Source organism: Anabrus simplex, chromosome 13 (assembly GCF_040414725.1).
Source record: "Anabrus simplex isolate iqAnaSimp1 chromosome 13, ASM4041472v1, whole genome shotgun sequence".
Taxonomy (NCBI): Eukaryota; Metazoa; Arthropoda; class Insecta; order Orthoptera; family Tettigoniidae; genus Anabrus; species Anabrus simplex.
The window spans coordinates 11,171,317-11,183,772 of record NC_090277.1 but is presented as its reverse complement, the minus strand read 5'-3'; positions in this window follow the sequence as shown (position 1 = coordinate 11,183,772).

Sequence of the window (12,456 nt, the reverse complement as noted above, 5' to 3'; positions counted from 1 at the left end):
AACATGTTGTTGTAAGTCTGTGTCGTTGTCTGAAACTCATCTTGGTATACACAACAGACATGATACAGCATTCTGAAGTCTTGTGATGTTCTATGAAACGAAAATACAAAGAAAGCGTTGGCTGCAGTTTTCGAATATTTTGATAATAACGTCGCTTCGCAGGTGATAACATTATTCTAAAAATAATATCACTTTCATATGACAAAGAGAGAATGTATTCGGAAGGAATGCGAACATTTAATTGATATTACTAGCGCGTCTGCTCCCCATGACATCATTTCTTCACAGAACTGAAGAAATAAAGTAGCTAATATCTTCTGCTGATATTTTAGTTAACATAAAGACGTTGACAAATTGTCACTTAGAACTAACACCTTTAATCACAGCGTTGAAAATAACACATCATAAAATTATTTGTTTAGTTGACAAGCCCGTCGATTTGGGAATGTTACAAACGAGTAAGCTAAGTAGAATAAATGATTTAATTCAATTATGTTTAAGCTAATAAAACTGATACATTTCCTTGATAGTATTCAATACAATAAGGTAGCTATCAGCTTGTGACTTTGTTCTGCAATCCTGACATCTTTTGAAGAGATTTCAATACAAGTAAATTGTTCAAACATTCTTTAGGTGTTTTTGATAGTGCAAATCCGTCGATATTTAGTAAAGAATTCCTTTCCTTGTTTGCATGAATAAAGACGAAAAGCGTAAAATAATTTAGTCTTGCTTAACCTACAGTGTTCAAAACATTATCCGTGTTAGTTTTAGAATGAGAACACAAGTTTACGTTGATTTTCGTACCTTCTGTATGAAAGCAAACTCTGTTCAAAGCAGCTGAAAAAAATACAAATTTTGCATTCATGCATTGCTTCTTTTGCAACGTTTTTAAAAAAAATTGCCAAATATGATAACATATTCAGCAAAATCACTGATATCCTGAGAAGTGTTATTGAATTCAACAAACTATGAGCGTGCGTAACTTATTTAACATTACAATTTAATAATTGCTCCTCTTATCTACAATTTCAAATCTTACTAAGATTTAGATCCACATAACGAAAGCAAGAAACGATTCTGGGAATTCTTGAAAGACAACCTTAAGATGGCTTCACAAACATACAGTATTTCTTCTGAAATAAAGACACGACATTACTGGTACTGTCGGTTTCACACACACTCACTATATCAACCAAAACAGAGTTATATACAGTAAATATTAGCAATTAAACTACTAAGTACTTTCCTTTCAAAGATTAGAAATTAATTTCGGTTTTTATCATATATTGTTTAAAATCTTTACTAATTTGGACATTGGTAGAACCTCACTATTGTCTAAATTTGTGAGATAAAATTTACACAACATTTTCAAATGTATTTTTCACTTTACATATTTATTGATTTATTGATTTAAGTCAAAAATGTCAAAGCTACGTATTAAACTTAGTTTAGAGAATTAAAAAACTCTTTGTTGCCCTTAATCTCCATCTCTACCTCTAGCTCTTGCCGAACAACGTGTGCGATCAGTAACAGTTACTGCAACTTATTTAATTTCAAGTACCAAAGTATTAAGCACATAATTTGGTATTCACCATCCTTGTGATAAATTGCAATTCCAGACTAACGGAAATCATTTTTGTTAGTTTCTATTAGTAATATGCCCAATATAATCAAGCTTCATCTTTTTAACAAGAGTCATCAATTGAGGATGACAGAGTTCACAGAAAAGCATCACAAGACTTCTAACAGCGCCTGTGACGAAAGTTCAAGCAACATATTGTAATAAAGGGAATATCTTCAGATATTTTTTCCTATGTAAAAAACAAATTCACTGTCATGTAGTGTTCCACATCGTCTCTGTGTTTTCCTTGTTGCATTATTGTGATGTACATAGTGTATTTATATAAGATATAAGATGAAAGTTTAGGTAAATAATGGAAATCTGTGGTATTTTTGTGATGGAGTTTACTTAAATTGTGTTTTAGTGCTAAGTGAAACAAAATGTAACATATTTCAAACAGATTGTGGCTGAAGAAAATCATCACCGTATTTGCTAATCCCGTTTGCATACTAGGAATGCCTTAATCTCCCACAAACTTGCTAGCGGCTATTTTCTAGGATAAACCACTGTACATTCTGAACACCTAGATAACGACCTGACACTGAACTAAATACTATCCTACAATACACGACACCTTATTGTGAAAACAGCTGCTTGCAAGTCATGTGACTGATTATGTTATTGCTAGTGCAAAGAATAATCACAATCCACCCCTCCTCAGCTCTTTCACGTTTGATGTAGCCGGAGTCAAATCTGCGTAAATTACCCCCACCCCCTCCTGCCCTCCATGTTCACCTCCGCTGCTCCACATACTCTATCATTAATGAGAAAAATTAATGTCTAATTTGAATGCCACTAACTTTCATTAGTGTGGAGGAAGAAAAATATATTCTTTGTTTAGTTTTAGTTGAACAAATAGTCAAAAGAGAAACACATAAACAAAACATATACTTATATATTTTTTGGAAGATTAAGACAAAATTAAAATCATACCAAACAATTAGTTCATATCATATTTTCAGAACAAACACTTGAAATTCTCTCACACATATTTGAAGTGATCATACTGATTGGGAACAATTTATTATTTTTCTTATATTTTCTTTCTTGACCTATTTGTTACTGATAAGAGTTAAACATGTGAATGTGTTAAAAGATAATCATATTATATTATTGTATATTGAAATATAAATATATATTGTATATGTTTCATAACAAAGTTAGTGTTGGAAATATTTTGAACAGCAAGAATCGTTCACATTACGTGTAAGGAAAAACCATAATTTATTTCTTATGTTAAATTTTAAGTCTTAAATAAAGGAAATTACATTTTTAGCAAACCTATTAAAGTGTTTTTATCATATCCCTTTCCCATTATCTTCCATTATTATTTTTCATCATAATCGTCGAGCTCCATCAAGAGTTTGTGTGCATTATATAGACTAAGGATTTGCATTTAATACTTTTTATTGAAGCGCCATATTTAAGAAATATTTACATATCTTTACATTTTGAAATAAAAAATTCAATTACATATTTTGAATATTTTGACAGTTTTGTAGAATAATTGCATGTATTCATTTTGTAAGTAATTTCCTATTTTTCAATTTTTTTTATAATTTTATAAACAAATTTCATGACGCTGGAAGGAAAACATGTTAAAGAACTTTATGACTCCTCCGACTTGCCACTGTGTAAAACTTCAGATCCTGGACTGTCCTACTGTTCGTTTTACGGAAGGCGGCTAACGATCTTCGGAGATACGGTTGCTGGGAAGTAGGCAGTGTTGCCAACTACGGTTAGTTCGTGTCCGTGTCATAAAGTACCCACATTATTCTTTAAGTTATTACAAATATATTTCTAATCTAAATATTGAAATTGAACGTAATTTGATTTATGAAACATCTATTGCACATGATTCTTACTGTTGTTTTATTGTACAACATGTATCAAAAGTTATGCGATAATTTCATCAATGAATAATATTCTTGATAAAGAGATAAGAGTATGACAAGGTCCGAGTGTGGCTCGACATGTGTTAATTGCCAGAGATACAAGTTAGAAGGTGTGCCGGTCAGTGTCTATCACTGCGCGATGCACGAGCTCTAACTACAGGCAGAATCTAATAAGAAAAAGACGGCCTCTTCAGAGAGCCAGTGAGAAATACTTTCACTGACAAAAATATGTCTGGGGGGCGTCCAAAATTTTGTGCAACGTAACACGAAAAAACTTGCGATGGAAGTGCAAACATAGCAATCGTGCAGACAGTGATGTAAGGTATGGATGGATGTTCAGACAATGTTACCTAGCAACCGTGCAGGCTGTGATGTAAGGTATGGATGGATGGCCAGACAATGTTACCTAGCAACAGTGCAGGCTGTGATGTAAGGTATGGATGGATGGCCAGACAATGTTACCTAGCAACAGTGCAGGCAGTGATGTAAGGTGTGGATGGGTAGTCAGACAGTTTTACCTAGCAACCGTGCAGGCTGTGATGTAAGGTATGGATGGATGTTCAGACAATGTTACCTAGCAACCGTGTAGGCTGTGATGTAAGGTATGGATGGATGGCCAGACAATGTTACCTAACAAACGTGCAGGCTTTGATGTGGATGGATGGCCAGACAATGTTACCTAACAACCGTGTAGGCAGTGATGTAAGGTGTGGATGGGTAGTCAGACAATGTTACCTAGCAACCGTGCAGGCAGTGATGTAAGGTGTGGATGGGTAGTCAGACAGTGTTACCTAGCAACCGTGCAGGCTGTGATGTAAGGTGTGGATGGGTAGTCAGACAATGTTACCTAGCAACCGTGCAGGCAGTGATGTAAGGTGTGGATGGGTGGTCAGGCAATGTTACCTAGCAACCGTGTAGGCAGTGATGTAAGGTGTGGATGGGTGGTCAGGCAGTGTTACCTAGCAACCGTGTAGGCAGTGATGTAAGGTGTGGATGGGTAGTCAGACAATGTTACCTAGCAACCGTGCAGGCAGTGATGTAAGGTGTGGATGGGTAGTCAGACAGTGTTACCTAGCAACCGTGCAGGCAGTGATGTAAGGTGTGGATGGGTGGTCAGGCAATGTTACCTAGCAACCGTGCAGGCTGTGATGTAAGGTGTGGATGGGTAGTCAGACAATGTTACCTAGCAACCGTGCAGGCAGTGATGTAAGGTGTGGATGGGTGGTCAGGCAATGTTACCTAGCAACCGTGTAGGCAGTGATGTAAGGTGTGGATGGGTGATCAGGCAGTGTTACCTAGCAACCGTGCAGGCTGTGATGTAAGGTATGGATGGATGTTCAGACAATGTTACCTAGCAACCGTGCAGGCTGTGATGTAAGGTATGGATGGATGTTCAGACAATGTTACCTAGCAACCGTGCAGGCTGTGATGTAAGGTATGGATGGATGTTCAGACAATGTTACCTAGCAACCGTGCAGCCTGTGATGTAAGGTATGGATGGATGTTCAGACAATGTTACCTAACAACCGTGCAGGCTGTGATGTAAGGTATGGATGGATGTTCAGACAATGTTACCTAGCAACCGTGTAGGCTGTGATGTAAGGTATGGATGGATGTTCAGACAATGTTACCTAGCAATCGTGCAGGCTGTGATGTAAGGTATGGATGGATGTTCAGACAATGTTACCTAACAACCATGCAGGCTGTGATGTAAGGTATGGATGGATGTTCAGACAATGTTACCTAACAAACGTGCCGGCTGTGATGTGGATGGATGGCCAGACAATGTTACCTAACAACCGTGCAGGCTGTGATGTAAGGTATGGCCAGACAATGTTACCTAGCAATCGCGCAGGCTGTGACGTAAGGTATGGATGGATGTTCAGACAATGTTACCTAGCAACCGTTCAGGCTGTGATGTAAGGTATGGATGGATGTTCAGACAATGTTACCTAGCAACCGTGTAGGCTGTGATGTGGATGGATGTTCAGACAATGTTACCTAGCAACCGTGTAGGCTGTGATGTAAGGTATGGATGGATGGTCAGACAATGTTACCTAGCAACCGTGTAGGCTGTGATGTAAGGTATGGATGGATGTTTAGACAATGTTACCTAGCAACCGTGTAGGCTGTGATGTAAGGTATGGATGGATGTTCAGACAATGTTACCTAGCAACCGTGCAGTCTGTGTCTTATGGCTGGTAGTCATGACATGGTAAGAACATGGAAGGAAATACCATAATCGTCGTGCTCTAAATCGGGACAAGTAGGACATTCGCTTGCACCGATACGTCTCTATGCACACGCCAAAGGAAAGAGTTCGTATGTCTTATACAGACTAAGGATTTGGATTTTTATTTATTTAAGCGACATATTAAAGAAAATTTACCTTTTCAAAGGAACTTAATCTATTATATATTTTGCATATTCTGAGAGTGTTTTAGAAAAATGGATGCCCATGACCGAGAGACATAATTATGATCATATGATTTTCGCAAATGGAAAAGTAGTTTACTTTTGTTTTCGTTCTGGCAAGCAGGTAAGCGTACAAATTAGGGCAATCTGTTAAACCAAAAAGATCGTATAGAAATACCTGGAGCTAAGTTTTTATTAGTACTTTCAGAACAAGGAAATTCACATATTACTAGGAAGCTGTGCAAAATCAAACATAAGACTTGTTGAATTTTGCATGTTGTTTTACTGAATCAATAAAAGGAATTATATCATTCCAATCCATAATAATAAATCGTAGCTTGCACGCTTCAACGCTGTGGCTTTGTACAGTGCTCAGGTATTCTTTTCAGAAAAAATGAACCTATGGGAATCTGCAGTGTTTATCAACCACACAGAAGGTGAGCAATAGTAGTGCGTGGTATATACAATACTGCGCATTCTTCTTTTTACGTGACTGTAGATTGTATGACCAATTTTGAAACGTCTGCGGTGATGTTTAAAAGTGTGTTCGAGTCATCAGACCATAGACTAGTTTGATACAGCTCTCCATGCCACCCTGTCCTCTGCCAACCTTTTGATTTCTACGCAACTACTACATCCTACGTCCGCTCTAATCTACGTTTGATACCTTGGTCTAGCCCCATCGGCTACACTTCCCTCAAAAACCAACTGAACAAGTCCTGTGTGTCCTAGCATTCTCTCTTTGTGGTCAGATTTCTCCAAATCCTTCTCCATTCACCATTTGTATTCATTACCTCGTCCTTCGTCATTCTATCTACCCATCTCTACTTGAGCATTCTTCTGTCCCACCACATTTTCTTTCTGAGCTGGTTATCGTCCATGTTCCACTTCCATAAAATGGCACGCTCGAGACGAAAGTCTTCAAAAGCATTTTTCTAATTCCTATATCAATGTTCGAAGTGAGTACATGGACTTGCCTGCTGGTGCTAGTCTTACTTCTGCCTCATTAGCTACATTTTTACAAGTTGGGACCATGGCCACGATGGGACAGGAAGGGGCCGTGGCCGTAGTTAAGGAACGGTGCCAGCATTTTCTTGGTGTAAAAATGAGAAACCATGGAAAACCATCTTCAGGGCTGCCGACAGTGAGGTTCGAACCCACTGTTTCCCAAATATTGGTCCTGGCCGCACTGAAGCTATCGAGCAACGGAGACGTTTCCTAAGAACAGAAATTTGCTCTTTTCAAGCACTGATATAGGAATTTGAAAGATGTTTCTGAAGACTTCCGTCTGGAGCGTGGCATTTGATGGAAGTGAAACATGAATGGTAACTGGCTGCGAAAGAAAGGTGAGATGGTTAGATCGAATCATTGAATGAAGAGGTACTATATGGAATTGGTGTGAGGAGAACTATTTGGGAAATTTGTCGAGACGAAGGGATAGAATGTTGGGGGCATCTTAAGACGCCCGGTACTTGTTGAGAGAAGTGTAGGTGGAAAGAATGGTAGGGGTACATCAAGGTATGAATATTTTACTATTTTTATTTCATTTGATTTGAGAAACCCAAAAAGCGAGATGCTAATTTGCAGAGTCCCGCAATGGAAAATATATTTACAAAGGAGTAGCGCAACGCACACTTCAAAATAGAAGTGAAAGAGCAGCGAAGAAAACCCATCAAATGACAAAAGTAGCGGAAGGAACTGAGAAGATAACTGTAGGGAAACTAGAACTAACAATAAAACATCCAGGCAAAAGAAAAGGGTATGAAAGAAAAGGGTATGAAAATATCACTCTTAGGGTCGGCTGCTGCGTGCATTTCAGTCAGCTTGCCAGACTGAAATGTGAGCAACTTCTGGTTCGGTGAGGAAAACAACGGGAAACTACCTCACACCTCAGTTCCCTAGTACGCCTCTTCAGTGATGCCTAGGCCATCTATGACAGCTGTTGGCAGAGCTGTGGAGGATCAAACCAGCCTTCGGGCTGAATACCCACATACACATTTTGTACTATAGATGGGACAGTAATGAGAAGAGGAAAAAGGAATATGGGGTAAAGGAGTTAGGTTAGGGAACCATCGATTAAAGGAGACATACGAAGAAAAAAGTCCAAATTCCTGTCAGAAGATAGAGTTAAGGAGGGTTGGAATGTGGATAAGTAAAGTTCGTTGAGCAACAGAGGGGCGGGAATACGGAATGTGAAGGGGTTGGGAAATGTAGGGAAAAGCAGTATACAGTTTCAGGAGAATGAAATAAGCCACAACAGCGTTATGTGGGAATCTGAGGTCGGCTACTTTCCTGCGAGTAGATGACGGGCGATCGCTGCTCAAGTTACTCTGGCTCTAACAACTGCACGCGGTCAATGTGATTCAGATTAGTGGGTAAAGAGGTAGACCAAATAGGAGACGAGAATTGGACAATAGTAGGCTCTCAGCGCGTGACAAGCAGATAGGGGTAGATGTAGGTTAGCACAGGATAGGGTGGCATGGAGAGCTAGATCAAACTCGTTTAGGGACTGATGACTCAAATAACAATAAAAACACGGAGAAAGTATGCTGTAATAGAAATAATAAAAGAAAGTGGCGTGTCGTCTCCATAGGGGCCTGGTAACGGTCCTTAGAGTTGGCACACTACACGCTATCAGAACAATGAATTCTAATGTTAAAGAGGACGTAAACACCCAGTCTCCGATACAGAAGAATTAACAGATGCATGTTAAAATCTCCGACCCTGCCGGGACGTCTGCAGGCTTTGGAATTGGACGTTGTGAAAAAAGGGTACGTTTATGTGTAGCATTTGTATACCACGTATATTAAACAGCTATAGAAACAATATTCTTTGAATAAAATTTATTACAGCATGGAGTGTATAACATAAATAAATATAACTACAATTACAGAGTAACAATTGTAGTAACAAATGAAGATATTGCAGAATACACTTACAACTAGCAAATACATACTAGTTTTTAGGAAAACACTCAATCATTCACACTTCACTCAGCATACGAGTCAGATGGAAGCTCTCAGCAAGTGATGAGGAATACAATTAAAATTTCCAACGACAGCGTAAATCTCAGTGAGTGCATTGCACATTGGCTATTGTAAGGGTTGGAATGACAAAGAGTGTAACTTAAGGGCACATATCTGTGAAGACCACAACAAAATAGTGGAAAAACACTACATATTCCATCATAATTTGGACAGAAATACTTATTACAGGTGGACGAAAATTATTATGTGCAGCGAATGAAAATCATTGATTATTATTAGCTTGTTAGTTACTGGTTATGGTTTCTTACACCATCGACTTAAAATCGCTCCTTGACTTGTGTTCTCTACCTACCTGATGTACGTTGCCTAGCGACAGTGAATATACACATGTGACAGTACTTGGATTGTCACATCCCATCGTTCATAACTCACCAATGAAAGTGAAAAATCTGGTTTCGAGGTGGCTTCGGACTCCATTCCATCTACATATGTTCAAAATTTGAGATCTCTGCGTTCCGTGGGTTCGGCTGGACATAGCGCACACAGACAGACGAACACTTCCTTTTATTATTACTAGCAAACGACCCGTGCTTCGTTACGGTATTCTACATTGTATAAGGATATCTGTACACGCGGTAAGTGAAATCTTATTAAATTGCATGCCTCTTAGTGTTATCGAAGTCCGACTCGTTGGCTGAACGGTTAGCGTACTGGTCTTCGGTTCAGAGGGTCCCGGGTTCGATTCCCGGCCGGGTCGGGGATTTTAACCTTAATTGGTTAATTCCAATGGCAGGGGGCTGGGTGTATGTGTTGTCTTCATCATCACTTCATCCTCATCACGACGCGCAGGTCGCCTACGGGTGTCAAATAGAAAGACCTGCACCTGGCGAGCCGAACCCTTCCTGGGATATCCCGGCACTGAAAGCCATACGACATTTTATTTCAGTGTTATCGAAGAAACACCATAGAGAGGTCCCCATACGTTCTTTCACGAGTAAGATGCGAGTTGTGGAGTTGTGATGATAACGGCAGGCTCACTTGAATATTGCCACTCACAATCGAGTTGGGAAGTTCCATTATAATCGCAGGCCTACCGCCGGTCACAATCGATTTGGAGAGATTCGTTACAACGGCACGCTCCCTTTCCTACTTCTAGACACATTCCAGTTGAGGAGTTTTCATTATAATGGCAAGCACTCTCCCTACTCCCAGTCACACTCGAGTTGGTGAGTTCCGATTATAACAACAGGCCATTTTGCCTAATGCCAGTCACAATTTAGGTCGGTAAATTTGTTTATCACGGCAGCACCCTTGCCTTCTGCCAGTCAAATCGAGAAGGGAATTATTCATTACAACGGTAGGCATTCCGTACTAATGGCAGTTACACAGTGGTTGGAGAAGGATTCCATTCCTACTGACAGTCAAATTAGATGTGGGGAGAATTGCTTAGTCGCTATCAATTTGTAAAGTATTGATAATAATGGCAGACATACCCTTTCTAGACAGCTACAAATCGACTTCAATGAATAAATATGGACCGACATACGAAAGTATATGCACGTTTATAGTATTGCAGACATTAATTTACAGATTAACTGCCGCTAAACGGAACGTCATATCGACAAACAGACGGCACCATAAGACGCCTTTTTTTTAGCTATTTACATGGCAGGTCCTACGACATTCCCTCTATTTATGGGTTATATTGAGTTAGAGAGATGGGCCAATGTTCGTGCCGAATTAGATCTATCTTTACTATAAGTGTGTCAAACTAATATACGTGTAAGAAGAAAAACATTTACGTAAAATCGACAAATACAGCCAAATCTAACATGTAAGGAAGAGAGATACGACAAAAGGTCATAGGACTAAAGCTGTAGATCACTTCATATTGAACTAATTTGTGCCATCTATTTTGTGATACGAATTACCGTCTAGCCACCAAATACCTGAAACGAAGGTCCGCACCGTCATTAAAATTGCCTCCGTATTTCCGTATTATTCGGGGGTAAAAATAAAAAATGTAAACATCTTGGAATATTTCTCTCTGTTACAGGCTAAAACTATAATTTGCTAAATTTCAGTTTTCTAGTTCGTCTGGCGGATTGTGCCACCATCTTGATTTGGGGGAAGAGGGTCAAAAATTAGGACTTTCTTGAACATTTTTAAGCCTACTGGGTAAATATATCCTACTGCGTTATTCTGCTGAGTTCCACATTTTAAACCACTGGCGTGCCCCCTCAGGGAATTTTGAGAATTTTTAATATTTTTAGGGATCCTGAGGTGATCAAGTTCTCTGGTAATAAGTTTTAAGTGCCGAAGATTAGTGGAAGTGCCTTATTAGCAGTTAAAGTACGAAAAACGTAAAGTTAAGCTATTTCCTCAGTTGTGCCTCTGTCGTGTAGTGGTTAGTGTGATTCGCTGCTACCCCTGGAGGGCTGGGTTCGATTCCCGGCTCTGCCACGAAATTTGAGAAGTGGTATGAGGGGTGGAACGATGTCCACTCAGCCTCGGGAGGTCTACTGAGTAGAGGTGGGTTCGATTCTCCCCTCAGCCATCCTGGAAGTGGTTTTCTGTGGTTTCCCACTTCTCCTCCAGGCAAATGCTGGGATGATAGATAACTTAAGACCACGACCGCTTCCTTCCCTCTTCCTTGTCTATCCCTTCCAATCTTTTGATACCCCGCATGGCCCCTGTTCAGCATAGCAGGTGAGGCCACCTGGGCGAGGTACTGGTCATCCGCGACCCGATGTCTCGTGCTCCAGGACGGTAGGGGTGGGATCCCTCGCTGAGTCCGAGGGAAAAGCCGACCCTGGATGATAAACACATCAAGAAGTGCTGGCAGTTGAAGGGTTAAAGGGCCCGAAAAGGATTCAAATTATTTGTCTTGGACAGCTCTATCAAACAAAAACAAAAAATAAATTTCGAAAATTTCTTGCGGCCTAAACGCACTTTCGGAAAACTGCTTGTTTCTTGACTCGTGTTATTTTTTTATTCAAATTCCAGACAAATTAACTTATTTGCAAAATTCTTCCTTTAATGTGTTCCTTGGCTCAATACTCTCAGGCGTTTTCTGATTTATGAAAAGTGTCTGTACCGAACGTATAATAGACGTATGTACTTATGACTTTTATTTTATTTTTTAACCACATTTATGAGCTCGCAGTTGCGATGAACAGTGTTCTGTAAGAAGGATGTCAGCTCCCGGACAAAGTATCTTTACATCGGTCTGTTTTCAGACAAACTTTGCTTTACCGGAACGAAAGCTGGGTGGACTCAGGATACCTTATTCATAAGTTAGAAGTAACGGAGTTGAAAGTAGTGAGAGTGTTTGCTGGTACAATCAGGTGGCAAAAATGGCAGGAGGGTACTCGGAACGAGAAGAAAAAGGCTAAGTTAGGAATGATCTCAATGGATGAAGCTGTACGCATAAACCGGCTTCGGTGGTGGGTCATGTGAGACGAATGGAGGAGGATATGTTACCTAGGAAAATAATTGACTCTGTTTTCTTTCTTGCTAGTTGCTTTACGTCGCACCG